Here is a 16,029-nt window from a genome sequence, read left to right as displayed (position 1 = left end):
GTTGCAACACCTGAATTATAAAAAATACTCTTAACATACCACCTTAATTCAAATGCTCTAAGTCTTCCATGTCCATGTTCTTCTTCAACCTCTTGAACACATCATTTGTGACTCCGTTAGTCAGCAAATAAGCCACTTGGTCTTCACTTTTACAATATCTCAATCTTATATATCCTTTACTAACAAACTCCCTCAAGTAGTGAAACCTCATCTCAATATGCTTGCTCCTCCCATGTGCAATTGGGTTCTTAGCAAGATTAATCATGAAAACGTTATCAATAATGAGTTTAACAGTCTCATCCTCATTGTTGTCCAGCTCATTCAATAGATTCATAAGCCACACGACTTGACACACATACACAACGAAGCGGTAATATACTCAGCCTCATAAGACGAGAATGCAACTACCAATTCCTTCTTCGAACACCATGAGATTGGTTAATGAAATGTACTCAACCTCCTATACTGAGTTGGATCAACATCTTGCTCATCCACATTCTTCGACAATTGTAGTATCGATTCAGCCAGAGTAATGACAACATTACAATGCTTCATTTCAAACTTCAATATCTTAAGCGCATACATTCTTTGGTGCATGAGCAGTCCCATTTTGGACTTGTGGAACTCAATGCCTAGGAAGTATGTCATGAGGTCGAAATCTGTCATCTCAAATTCTTCCATAAGTTCACTCTTAAACTTAGAAATACACTTTTCTTTGCTGTCAGTTATCAACAAATCATTTAAATATAGACAAAGGATAATCACTCATTCACTTGTATCTATCTTCACATACATGTCATGCTCGGATACACATTTCTTAAAGTCAACCTCCTTTAGGAAACCATCTATTCACTTGTTCCAAGCTCTTTGAGCTTTCTTCAAACTGTACAATGCTTTCTTCAAATTGTAGAACTTTAGCTCTTGATTTCTCACAACAAAATCATGGGTTGTTTTACATATACCTCTTTTTCAAGTGGTTCGTTCAAAAACGCAAATTTGACGTTCATTTGGTAGATTGGCCAATTGTTATTCGCAATACCAACAACTAGCCTAATGGTTTCAATCCTAGAAACTAGTGTGAATACCTCTTCAAAGTTTATGCCTTCTCTTTGCGAGAATCCCTTTGCAACTAATCGATCCTTATGCTTGATTATTTCACCCTTGGGATTTGCCTTCACTTTGAACACCCATCTCACACCAATTAACTTCTTCCCGTCCGATATATCAACCAACTCCCAAGTATTGTTCTTCTCAATAGATTACAGTTCCTACTTTATAGCACAAACCCATTTTGGATCACTTAAAGCCTCTTATGTTTTAACGGGTTCAGATTCGACCATACGTGCAAAATGGAAGAAATCACCATCAACAATGACTTTGTTATCTCAGAACAACTCACAATTTTGGAGTCTTTAAGGAAAACCTATTTACCTTTTTTATCTTCTCATATTGTCTTCAATTCAGGCTTTTACGATGAGCATTTTTGCATTTCTCGTATCTGCGAAATCTGAATTTTCAAAGCTATAACCGATTACAAATTTTACGTAACCGATTACAGGTTATTGCAGTGACTACATCTCGTTGAAAACGACACCTCGGTTGATCACAATCCTCATGTTTGCTGCATCAAACAACTTGTAACCACTGGTAGACCCTACAAGTATCATCATTTCTTCCTTATCATCTAGCTTCTTCCTATGTTGTCCCAGAATATGTCGATACGCTACGAAACCAAAAACTCTAAAATGGTTCAGATTCGGTTTATCCCGACCATGCTTCCTCTGGTGTTACCTTCTCAAACTTCTTTGTTGGACACCTATTCAACAAATAGGAAGCTGTGGATACCTTTTCTCCCCATAAAGATTTTAGCAAGTTGTTCCCCTTTAACATGCTTCTTACCATGTTGATGATCAGTCGATTTTTCCTTTCGACAACACTGTTTTGTTGCGGTGTATGAGGTGGTACAACATCATGTACAATACCTTCTTGATCACAAAACTTCTTAAAGTCTTTCGATACACATTCGCCTCCACCATCTATTTTGAGCACTTTGAGCTTGTGAACACTTTGCCTCTAAACCATGGATTTGAAATTCTTAAACACTTAAAATACCCTATCCTTTCTCTTGATTAGTGTAAGAACAAAAATTGTTCTACAACAGATTCCTTGATTTTGATGATAACAAAGGATGAAACCAAAAATGGCACCCTAACGAAAAGTTTCTAAGTGTGCAGGGTTCTAAAGAAAGAAGGAAGAAATCTGATGATGTCATCAGATACAGAACCAGATCAGATACAAATTATCAGAAGATAAGAAGCATCTGAAGAAGAAACGTGTTCAAGAAAGTCTAACTCTGAGCAAAACAGCAAAGTATCAGAAGCATCTGAACAAGAAGTAAGCTCTAGATGTTCTGACTCTGAACAACGCTATCTCTAACTTCCAGAAGTTATCAGCGCTATCTGAAGAAACTATCTGAACTCACAAGAGATTAACATCAGAAGCAAGATTCCAAGATTCTCCAGAAACACAAATACTCTGATCATGGAATTGCTAATCATGAAAGAGTAACGTTAAAGTCAAGTAAAGATTTGCAAATGGTTTTCCTAATTAAGAAAGAGACGTTAATCTCCAATTTCAATAAAGAAGATACTACTTGTGGTAAGTAGTCATTTCAAGGAGAGAAAGTTATCCTGCAGAAGCTATTTAAGTGATGGCGTAAATTCATTTTAATATCCACCAGTTTCAACTACTACTTCAACTGATATATAAAATGGGCTGCAATCAACTTTGGAGAATAAGTAAGCCAACAAGCCAAAATTATACTAAAACATCAACGCTCAAGAAAAACACTCTTGCTCTCTAAGATCTTCACGAAGCTTTTGCTTATAACGTGAAAAACTCTTGTTCTTACTATTGTAATATTAGATTACCTTAGAAGCACTCTAGATTACATAAATCTTTCATCTATTGTTTGTTGTTTTCCTCAAGTGACTCTGTGTAGTCTGTATACTTGAGAGGACTAAGAGATTTTTCTCTTAGACGTTGTTTGTAATCTTTCAAGATTAGTGAATTAAGTCCTTGTTGAAGGCAAAATCACCTCGGCCGGGTGGACTGGAGTAGCTTTGTGTTATAAGCGAACCAGTATAAAATCCTTGTGTGATTTTCATTTTGAAAAAGCGCTTATTTTTCCAAACAATTCAAACCCCCCCTTTCTTGTTTTTCTCAACTTCAATTGGTATCAGAGCCCCGGCTCTGTTATTGATTTTCTAATCAAACACTTAACAGTGTAGAGAGATCCAGAAAGAGAAAAACTATGGCCCACACAAATGAAAAGGATAGTTACAATGCTAAGCCTCCTGTCTTTGATGGAGAGAAATTCGATTACTGGAAAGATAGAATTGAAAGTTTCTTTCTAGGCTATGATGCTGAACTCTGGGACATTGTCACAGATGGATACACACCTCCAGTCTTAGAAGATGGAGCTGAAGTTCCCAGAAGTAAAATGTCAGATGATCAGAAACGAGTTTTCAAGAATCATCACAAGGCCAGAACCATACTCCTAAATGCTATATCTTACAACGAGTATGAAAAGATCACCAACAGAGAGACAGCCAAAGATATACTTGACTCTCTGAAGATGACTCATGAAGGAAACTCTCAAGTCAAAGAGACAAAGGCTCTGGCGCTTATCCAGAAATATGAAGCCTTCAAAATGGAGGATGATGAAGCTATAGAGGCAATGTTCTCTAGATTCCAAACTCTGATTGCAGGTCTCAAGGTTCTAGACAAAGGATACACAACTGCAGACCATGTCAAAAAGATAGTCAGAAGTCTGCCAAAGAAATGGAGACCTATGGTTACTGCTCTGAAGCTGTCAAAGGATCTGAACAATATCAGCCTTGAAGAACTTGTCAGTTCTCTCAGAAGCCATGAGATAGAACTAGAGGAGGATGAGCCTCAGAAAAGGAACAAGTCTGTAGCATTAAAGTCCAGACCTGAAAGACGCAAACCTGACAGAACTAAAGCTCTCCAGGCAGAAACTGAAGATACTGACGACTCTGAACCAGAAGATTCTGATGATGAAGAAGAATTGTCCCTACTAACCAGAAGAGTTAAGCAACTCTGGAAAAAGAGGAACAACAACTTCAGAAGACCAAGACCCAGAGGGGATCGATCAGAATCAACTTCAAAAGGTAAAGCTAACAAAGATATTACCTGTTATGAATGTAAAGAAACAGGTCATTACAGAAATGAATGCCCCAAGCTAAAGAAGGACAACTCTAGAAAAGAAAGCTTCAAGAAAAATACCTTCAGGACAAAGAAAGGACTGATGGCTACCTGGGATGATAGTGAATCTGGATCATCAGAATCTGACTCTGATGAACAGGCCAACGTGGCACTTATGGCTACCACATCCAGGAGTAGCTCAGATGAAGAATCTGAAGAGGTATTTTCTGAACTTTCTCGATCTGATCTAGAATCTTGTTTGTCAGAAACTCTTAGCTCATATCAGAAATTAAAACAAAAGTTTAAAAACATTAAAGGCTATCTTAAAGCAAAATTTGAAGAATGTAGTGAACTTGAGATGACAATTCTAGCACGAGAAGATACAATCAGATCTTTAACACTAGAAAGAGATGGAGCAAAAAGAAAAAGCTTAGAATTAGAAGAAACGTTGTCTCAAGCACCACAAACTTCAAATAAAATTATTTTTGAATACGAAGAAGCCTTTCAAGAATTTCTGAAAAATGGAATAGGTAGGAGTATTATGGCATCCATGATTTATGGAGTAAGTCAGAACAATAAAAAGGGAATTGGGTATGATCCTAAGGAAGATAAAACTTCTACCAGTAACCAACCTAAGTCTCCCTTTTCATATCACTATACACACACACAAGAACAAAAATTTAAAAATGCCAGAAAACCCAAAATTATAAGAAACTCTGGGAAAACTAATCTGAAAGGACCCAAGAGATTCTGGGTACCAAAAGATAAGATTGTGTATGTTGCAGATATCCTATGCAGCAAAGTTCAGACACCAATCATGGTACCTGGACTCTGGATGCTCGCGACACATGACGGGAAGAAAGTCTATGTTCCAAAGTCTGGAACTTAAAGACGCTGGATTTGTAGGCTTCGGAGGAGATCAGAAAGGAAGGATCAGAGGCTCTGGAACTATTGGTAATGGTACTCTTCCCTCTATATCTGATGTTCTTTATGTAGAAGGATTAATGCATAACTTGTTATCCATAAGTCAATTAAGTGATAACGGTTATGATGTAATCTTTAATCAAAAAACATGTAAAGCCATTAATCAGAAAAATGGCTCTGTCCTTTTCACAGGCAAGAGGAAAAACAACATTTATAAAATTAATCTTTCTGATTTAAAAAAAACAAAATGTTAAATGTCTGATGTCTGTTCACAAAGAGCAATGGATATGGCATAGACGCTTGGGCCACATTAGCATGAGGAAACTTTCTCAGCTAAATAAACTCGAGTTAGTCAGAGGCCTACCTAAACTGAAGTTTTCTTCAGATGCTCTGTGTGAAGCATGTCAGAAAGGAAAATTTTCAAAAACATCCTTTAAAAAGAAAAATGTTGTTTCTACCTCTAAGCCTCTGGAACTTCTTCACATTGACTTATTTGGTCCTGTGAAAACAGCATCAGTTAATGGAAAGAAGTATGGACTAGTCATTGTTGATGATTACAGTCGCTGGACATGGGTAAAATTCCTAAAGCACAAGAGTGAGTCTCACTCTGTATTCACCAGTTTCTGTTCCAAAGTGCAAAAAGAATTTGACTCTAAAATTGTTAGAGTCAGAAGTGATCATGGTGGGGAATTTGAAAACAAAGATTTTGAGGAATTATTTGACTCTAATGGAATATCCCATGATTTCTCCTGCCCTAGAACTCCACAACAAAATGGAGTTGTAGAGAGGAAGAATAGGACACTCCAAGAGATGGCTAGAACCATGATCAATGAAACTAATGTGGCAAAGCACTTTTGGGCAGAAGCTGTAAATACAGCGTGTTACATTCAGAATAGAATCTCTATAAGACCCATTCTGGAAAAGACTCCCTATGAACTGTGTAAAGGAAGAAAACCAAACATTTCATATTTTCATCCTTTTGGATGTTCTTGCTTTATCTTAAATACTAAAGAACATCTGAACAAGTTTGATTCCAAAGCACAGAAAGGTATTATGTTAGGATACTCAGAACGCTCTAAAGGCTACAGAGTATACAACACAGAAACCAAAATTGTGGAAGAATCAATTCATGTCAGATTTGATGATAAGCTTGACTCTGAAAAGTCAAAGCTAGTTGAAAATTTTGCAGATTTAGAAATCACTCTTGCAGGATCTGATAAAGTTCCAGAAGCAATTGTCATTCAGAACTCTGAAGAAATAAAATCCCCAGAAATCCCAAAGAAAGTCAAAAGTCGTATCAACATATCTGAAGATTTGATTATGGGAAACAAGGACGAACCTGTCAGAACCAGATCTACCTTCAGGACTTCTGAAGATACTCCTCTGGGACTAGTGTCTCTGATTGAGCCTATGTCCTGTGATGAAGCACTTCAAGATAACGACTGGGTTTCAGCCATGCAAGAAGAATTAGATCAATTCTCAAAGAATGATGTCTGGGATCTTGTTCCAAAGCCCAGAGGCACTCACGTTATTGGAACCAGATGGGTATTCAGAAACAAGCTGAATGAGAAAGGAGAAGTCGTCAGAAACAAAGCTCGACTGGTAGCTCAAGGTTATAGTCAACAAGAAGGTATTGATTATAATGAAACTTTTGCTCCAGTCGCAAGGTTAGAATCTATTCGTCTTCTTATATCTTTTGCTATTAATCACTCTATTAAATTATATCAAATGGATGTCAAGAGTGCATTTCTTAATGGTTATATTTCAGAAGAAGTGTATGTCAATCAACCTCCAGGTTTTGAAAATTCAAACTTTCCAGAACATGTTTTTAAACTTAAAAAATCTTTATATGGACTTAAACAAGCTCCCAGAGCTTGGTATGAACGTTTAAGCAATTTTCTTCTGGAACAAAATTTTATCAGAGGGAAAGTTGATTCCACACTCTTCTGTAAGAACCTTAAAAATGATCTCATAATATGCCAGATATACGTTGATGACATTATTTTTGGTTCAGTTAACGCCTCTGTTTGTCAAGAATTTTCTAAGTTAATGCAGGCAGAATTTGAAATGAGTTTAATGCAAGAACTAAAGTTCTTTCTGGGAATTCAAATTAATCAAACTTCAGAAGTCACGTACGTCCATCAAAGTAAATATATTAAAGATGTTCTGAAGAAGTTTGACATGACTGAATGCAATTCTGCAAAAACTCCCATGCACCCAGCGTGCTTTTTGGAAAAGGAAGAGGTAAGCAACAAGGTTTGTCAGAAGCTCTATCGAGGTATGATAGGCTCTCTTCTCTATCTGACTGCTACTCGTCCTGATATTCTCTTTAGTGTCTGTCTTTGTGCCAGATTCCAATCAGATCCTAGAGAATCTCATTTAACAGCAGTTAAGAGAATTCTTAAGTATCTGAAAGGAACTCCTAACCTGGGCCTGATGTATAAGAAAACATCAGAGTATAGACTTTCTGGTTACTGTGATGCAGATTATGCAGGAGATAAATTAGAACGAAAAAGCACATCTGGAAATTGCCAGCTTCTGGGAAACAATCTGATATCCTGGGCTAGCAAAAGACAGTCAACAATTGCTCTATCAATTGCAGAAGCAGAATACATCTCAGCATCACTGTGCACAACTCAGATGCTCTGGATGAAGCATCAGTTAGAAGATCTGCAAATCTTTGAGAGTAACATTCCTATCTTTTGTGATAATACTGCTGCTATTTGTTTAAGTAAGAATCCTATTCTACATTCCAGAGCCAAACACATTGAAATAAAACATCATTTTATCAGAGACTATGTTCAGAAAGGGATAGTAACATTGAAGTTCATTGATACAGAACATTAATGGGCAGATATCTTTACTAAGCCTCTAGCTGAAGATAGATTTCTTTTCATCTTAGAAAATCTGAACATTAAAAATTGCCCTGAATGAAGTGTGGCTCTGAAAATGTAAAATGAGACTCTGATATAAAAACAAATGTATTTCTGCCTCTGACTCTGATACTTCTACCAGTTAAGAAGATATCTGAGTTAGAAATCTCCAGGAATCAATCTTTTGGTATTCCTGAAGATCAGATACATCAACACGTGGAGCACTAAGCGTCTAACCCTAGAACTTCTAGACAGCTGTCAAAAGAAATTCAAAGGACAGACGTTTGTAATCTCCTTGAGCAGTGTGCGTACTGTTGGGATTAGACATTCATTAATTAGCTGTAATCATTTTTCCCCCAAGCGTGCAATCTTGAGCTGTGTACTAACGCAATTTAATGTGTCGTTTTGCATGTGTTTTTACTTAGAGTATTTAAACACTTTTCTCACATTTCACACTTATCACTCTCACTCACTCTCAAACCCTCTCTAAAACCCTAAACCTCTCTGAAGCATTCTCTGCAACTTTCAATCTTCATCTTCTTCTTCACCATGGACGCTCAACAACAAGAAGTGTTTAACTTTTCTCAACAAATGGAATCAAGCTCAACTGCTCAAACTTCAAGCATTCCAACTCCAACGGTTACAGGCATCTCTATCACCCCTGTTTACAAAGAACCCCATATTCTTGACCGTGAACCCCATATAAACCTAGCAACCCCTTTTGAAGGACTGGACGTGTTATGTGAAACACTAGTAGATTTCGACAACTTGAAGAGAAATGGCGTTGATCTTACTGAAGAACTTCGTAAACAAGGTTGGGGAAACTACTTCCAAAGGCTCTATGGCCCTGTTTACCCACTTCTCATCAAGGAGTTCTGGAGATTTGCAGATGCTGATGATCATTTCATCGTGTCTCATGTTTTGGGGGTAAAGATAGTAATCACTGAAGAGTCAATTGCCTCCCTATTGAACATGGAGAAAGATGGAGGAAAAAGGATTTACAACATCCCTCCTAGGTCAAAGCGCATTACTGATGTAATCAATCCAACAATCTTCAAACCCAACACTGAAGGAAATCCTTCAAAGAACAAGGAGCTGCATCAGAACCTCAGAGTGTGGTTGAAGATCATTCTGGGAACTATTCACCACCGCCCAGCATCCAACTCCTCTGATTACATCAATGCAGATCAGAAGTGCATTCTGTACTGCATTCAGAAGGGTGTGAAGATCTGCCTTCCTGCACTTCTCTTCAGATATCTCAGAGATTCTGTAAGGGAAACCAGGAACAACATGAAGCCCAGATCCTACATCCCTCTGGGAAGGCTCATATCTGATGTCTTCATTGAGAATGGGTTGGTAGATCATCTGGAGAAAGCCAAGCTGATGCAAGATCTGGCAATAGATACTGGGAAGCCTCTGAACGCCAGAAATCTCAAGAGTATGGGAATAATAAAGAAGATTCAAGTCAGACCCACTTTGGATACCTCCTGGGATGCCTTGAAAGATCAGAGGAAGCTGCCTCATGGTCTTGCAAGATTCTTCAAGGATGAACCCAGAGATGCGGTTGCTATCTATCTTCAGCGTCTGCTGGATGAAGGTGTTGACATATCTGACTTCAGCCTCGACGACTGTCTGGATTCAGAAGAAGACTTCGTCAGATACAAGAGAGGTCTCTCTGAGAAGAAGATAGCATCACAGGCAAAGAAGGCCAGACTTGGAGAATCCTCTGGAAGCAGATCTCCAGCTCCTCTAAAAATTTCTACTGGTACGCCTGTTCCTCCCATTACCTCTGTACCTCCGATGGTTTCCTCTACTCCTTCCTCTAATCCTCTCCCAACACCACCCATTTATACAACCTCTGATATCCCACCTTCAACCACCAGAACTTCACAATCTTCACCAGTTCTAAATATCGCCCGTACATTCATACCTCCTTCTGAACCTGAACAAATGAACCAAAGCACTTCCTCTTCATCATCTTCAGAACCAGAATCACCACCATACCTTTCTATCTCCTCTGACCAAGAACACTCTGACCCTGACTCCCCAACCATAGCCCAAATTCAGGCTCAAAGACTTGCTTCACAACAACAAACACAAACACAATCTGAAATAACTTCACCACCACAACAAACAACCACCATCCCTTCTGAAAACCAACCTTCTGAAGACCAACCCTCTGACCTTCCCACCTCTAATATCAACCCACAAAACACCTCTGCTGCACCTGAATCAGAAACTGAAACCGAACCTTTAGACTTAAACCCTCTTTACGCTTCACCCCAAAGATCTGAACCTGAAGCAGAATCTGAACCTCTCACATTAAATCTCAGCCCTCCAACATCTTCACCCCAAACCTCTGAACCAAACCTTTCTGTACCTACCCTTGAGGAAGCCATCATGCTGGTAGCTGGGGCTTCAGTACAAAAGGTCAAGTCTCTGACCACTAACTCTGAAGTCAGTGATGATCCTGACTCTGTAAGGACACACTGGAACAGAGTCATTGGCTGGATGACCTCTGAGGCTTTTAGACTGAAGAACATCTCTGAACAAGTCAGAAATGGCTACATCAGAGATGCTGAGGCAAGACTTCAGGAAAGACTTGCTAGAGAAGCTGAAGCCAGAAGGCTGGAAGAAGAGAGGTTAGCAAGAGAAGCTGAGGAAGAGGCTAGAAGATTGGAAGAAGAAAGAGCAAGGGAAGCTGAAATCCTAAGGTTAAAGGAAGCTGAAGCTAAGGCTCTGGCGGATGCTGAAGCACAAGCTGCTGCTGAAGCTGAAGCGCAGGCTGCTGCTGAAGCACAGCAGGCTCTGACTCTGGGGGAGTCCTCTTCTGTTATCCCTATGGTTCTTCAGACTCTGAAAGAACTTAAGCAAGATCAAAATGAACTCCGGGCCAGAATGGACAAGCAAGATACTGTCAACGACAACATCCAGAACATGCTTGCTATGTTGCTTCAGAGAATGCCTCCGCCTCCAAACCCCTAGACACTTAGGATATTTTGTTTGCCTGTTGTTTTTGTTTTTGCTTTCTGATATTTTCATGTTCTTGTTGCCTTTGTGCTTTTATCTGAATACAAGTTTTTCTCTTAATTTATTTATTTTTGCTATGTCTTTTTGATTCTGACAAAAAGGGGGAGAAGTCATTAATAGCTCTGATGAAAATATTGTCTAATACCTTAAGCATTCTGCAACATATTTTTCTTAAAAATAATTTTATCTAACCTGGACTTAAGAAATTGCAGAAGGTATCAAGAAACCTCTTTACTTAGAAGCTCTGGTAAGAACTTCTGAACTCCCTAGCACTATCTCAGGGGGAGCTCTTATCTATCTGATCTGATATTATTCATGTTTCATCTGCTAATTAAGATTGTTTTGTCATCATCAAAAAGGGGGAGATTGTAAGAACAAAAATTGTTCTACAACAGATTCCTTGATTTTGATGATAACAAAGGATGAAACCAAAAATGGCACCCTAACGAAAAGTTTCTAAGTGTGCAGGGTTCTAAAGAAAGAAGGAAGAAATCTGATGATGTCATCAGATACAGAACCAGATCAGATACAAATTATCAGAAGATAAGAAGCATCTGAAGAAGAAACGTGTTCAAGAAAGTCTAACTCTGAGCAAAACAACAAAGTATCAGAAGCATCTGAACAAGAAGTAAGCTCTAGATGTTCTGACTCTGAACAACGCTATCTCTAACTTCCAGAAGTTATCAGCGCTATCTGAAGAAACTATCTGAACTCACAAGAGATTAACATCAGAAGCAAGATTCCAAGATTCTCCAGAAACACAAATACTCTGATCATGGAATTGCTAATCATGAAAGAGTAACGTTAAAGTCAAGTAAAGATTTGCAAATGGTTTTCCTAATTAAGAAAGAGACGTTAATCTCCAATTTCAATAAAGAAGATACTACTTGTGGTAAGTAGTCATTTCAAGGAGAGAAAGTTATCCTGCAGAAGCTATTTAAGTGATGGCGTAAATTCATTTTAATATCCACCAGTTTCAACTACTACTTCAACTGATATATAAAATGGGCTGCAATCAACTTTGGAGAATAAGTAAGCCAACAAGCCAAAATTATACTAAAACATCAACGCTCAAGAAAAACACTCTTGCTCTCTAAGATCTTCACGAAGCTTTTGCTTATAACGTGAAAAACTCTTGTTCTTACTATTGTAATATTAGCTTACCTTAGAAGCACTCTAGATTACATAAATCTTTCATCTATTGTTTGTTGTTTTCCTCAAGTGACTCTGTGTAGTCTGTATACTTGAGAGGACTAAGAGATTTTTCTCTTAGACGTTGTTTGTAATCTTTCAAGATTAGTGAATTAAGTCCTTGTTGAAGGCGAAATCACCTCGGCCGGGTGGACTGGAGTAGCTTTGTGTTATAAGCGAACCAGTATAAAATCCTTGTGTGATTTTCATTTTGAAAAAACGCTTATTTTTCCAAACAATTCAAACCCCCCCTTTCTTGTTTTTCTCAACTTCAATTAGGTATGTCCATAGCTTTATAATATGATCATCATTGGATGTGACAAAATATTTATTGCCACGAATAAAATATACTTGCATCGGTCCACACACATCTGAATACACCACCTCAAGGTGATTCTTGGTTCTACAAAATGCATCCTTGATGAATTTACCCTTAAGTTGCTTCGCTTGCACACATTCTTCACAAATTTCAGTCGATATGTTGATCAATGGCAACCCCGTTACCATTATGTTCTTTTGCAAATATTTGAGATCTCAGAAATTGAGATGCCAAAGACGATAATGCCATATCCACTCTTCTCTACTTGCCGTTGTAGCAAGACATCTATGCTCAGTAACCTTCAGTTCAATCTTAAAAGTTCTATTGGCAGCCATATGAGCTTTAAGGACCAAAACCTTGTTTACATCCATAACACGCATCCCCTTGTTTTTCATGTGAATCATATAACCTTTATCAAGCAATTACTCAATACTTAAAAGGTTACATTTGATTCCTGAAATGTACATCTTTGATCAAGGAATGCCCACCATCCTTTCTCATGATCAAAACATCACCGATCCAATCGCTCACTAGAGTGATGTCATCTACAAACTTCACCTTGTTTTTAATGACAGGACTGATTTTAGCAAATCAATCCTTTCTCACCGCCATATGAGTGGAACAACCTAAGTATAAATACCATTCTTCGTTGTACTGGACTCCTTCTCTCATAGTCATCATAACATTTTCTTCTGCATGTAAGTGATTCACGCTTTCATGTAACCATTTACAGTCTATTTTTGTAGCATTCTCAGAATTGTTGTTGCTGCTGCTGCATTCGCCTTCTATGATCATGATCAAGAGTGTATTATCCTCATCAAGCTCTCGTCTTGCAACCTTGGGTTCATCTTCTTGAGGTTCCTTCTTGTTTTTATTGCATTCTCTTGTAAAATGATCGAACCTTTGACACTTAAAACACCGCTCATTGCTTTTGTCAAACCTCTTCTTTTCAACTCTAAAGTTGTCTTGACGACCATTTATGTTGCAGGTGCTCTCACCCCTTTGACAAGTCAAATTCTTGGAACTTTGAGACTCTTTTCCACCAAAATTATGAAAATTCTCTTTACTCATCACGGTCCATTTTCCTTTAGATCTATTGTCCTTCTCGTTGAAGCGAGCTTGCGAAGTGACCTATGCCTTTGCCTTACCATTATTTTTATCCTCCATCCTTTGTTCATGAGCCTCAAGAGAGCTTTGTAACTCCTCTTTACTCATCGTTGCAGGATCCTTCGATTCCTTATTGCTACAATCACGTTGTCAAACCTTGGTGTTAAAGAATGCAAGATTTTTATGACAACATATTGCTCAATGAGTGTTTCTCCACATGCCTTCACTTGATTCACTAACCGAGTAATTCTTGTTGTGAAATCGTTGATTGTCTCATTTTCTTCCATTAGAATCAATTCAAGTTGACATTTGTGAGTTTGTAACCTCACCAGCTTCGCCTTATCAGCCCCTGCATATGCCTTCTCTAAGATTTCCCACGCTTGCTTTGACGATTCACAATCACCATCTTTCTCAAAGTTGTCACCATCCATACATTGATGGATAAAAAACAAAGCATTGAAACCTTTCTTCTTCTCTTTCTTATGTGTTGCTCGTTGTGCATCAGTTGCACCTTAGATAAGGGGATTCACCCCATTCTTGATCACTTCAAGAACATCTTGGTACCCAAACAACACTTTCATTTGTTTTCACTATTTATGTAATTTTTCACATCAAGGATGTGTAGGTTTGCAGGGATCCTTTCATTGAAGACAAAATTCATGTTGCATACTAGGTATTTGTTGATCAGAACCAGACTCTTTATGCCAACTGTTAGAACTTGAAACCATAAGATTGATGAATAATGGAGAAAAAATTATAATGTGTGTAGAGAGAGAGAGATAATATTTTTCATTAATATTGATGAGGATGACTCCAAGGAATTTATACAAACATTACATGATGATTGAGATACATGTTACATAAGCAAATAAGCGGTTACACTAAATCTGTTACCGGTTACAACTCCTAAAAATAATTTCCTTTCAATGGCAACTGGTTACGCTCGTGACGCTTTTCCTGTTTCTCAGTTCAGAAATGACTCTTGCCTTGTTGTAACCGGTTACAACACTTGAATTATCAAAAATACTCGCCTTGTTGTAACTGGTTACAACACTTGAGTTATCAAAAATACTCGCCTTGTTGTAACCGATTACAACACTTGAATTATCAAAAATACTCTTAATAACAGATGCTTGGCTGGAGCCCGGTTTAAAGCTGAAAGAGAAACTCCTGCAATAGAATAATAGTGTGGAGTTATCTGCTAAAGTGGAGGACTTGGTTGATGACACAAGCGATTGGAATTGGAGACTGTTGAGAGATAAGCTGGAACATGACATTCCGACAAAAATTCAGGCCATTTCTCCTCCTAGCAGAACGGAGATGGTAGATGATAAAAGGGTTGGTACTGACACTAGAACTTTCTCTATAGCAACAATGTATGAACACCAAGACCCATCGGGCACTAGAGACAACACGAATGAAAGCAACCATTGGACTGGTAATGCAAAATGCAGGTTTCTGAGGGAATCTGATGTTTCATTTGGAAGATTTTCCATAAAGGCCTCATTACGAATAAATACCTCTGGAAGCTTAAGATGAGAGACAAACATTGTGATGAATGAAGGGATCAAGAGGAAACTATGACCCGTTTGTTTTGGCTTTTTTTAAATGATTTTTATAGTGTTATATATTTGAGTGTAAAAAAAATTTAAAAAGAAACTTTTCATAAAAGCTTTAAATGAAAATTTTGTTTGAATAGTTATTCTTAAAATGTTATTTTAGGTATTTTATCATTTTATCAAAACTTTTTTTAGATATCAAAATTTCAAAAAATCATTTAATTTTGAAGTTATTTCAAATAGTTTTTTCTAAAAATCATTTTTGAGATACAATTTTTTTTAAAAAATTGTGATTTTGACTATGTTTTGATCTTCAATAATGTATATTTATGTTATACAATGAACAATTCAATCTTTTAATTTATAAAAAATAAATTTAGAAAAACTTGTAATATTTTGAAAAACATTTTTGTAAAAAATCCATTTTCGAAAAGATAAAGAAAAAATCTATTTTTTTAAAGCTAAAACAAATTGGCCCTATATTGCATGCATTAAGAGACTGCACAATTGCAAAACAATTTTTGTCGCAACTTGTTAGCTATTCCAACAAATAAAGATTTTTTTTAATGTTGATCAAGATGAATGGCTAAATCTCAATATGCAGGAAAATCAAAATAACAGGTACAATGATTGGGAAGCTATTTGGAAGAACGAATGTCTGTCATACCATTTGGTATTGGCGAAACAAGAGGAAACATGAACCAAATTTTACCATGCCTTACAACTTGGTGCAAAACATGAAGGATAATGTGCAACAATACTATAACAGCAGGAGCTTGCAACTCAAGATAAATAAAAG

This window comes from Lathyrus oleraceus, chromosome 5 (genome assembly GCF_024323335.1).
Source record: "Lathyrus oleraceus cultivar Zhongwan6 chromosome 5, CAAS_Psat_ZW6_1.0, whole genome shotgun sequence".
NCBI lineage: Eukaryota > Viridiplantae > Streptophyta > Magnoliopsida > Fabales > Fabaceae > Lathyrus > Lathyrus oleraceus.
This window is presented reverse-complemented; position numbering follows the sequence as displayed.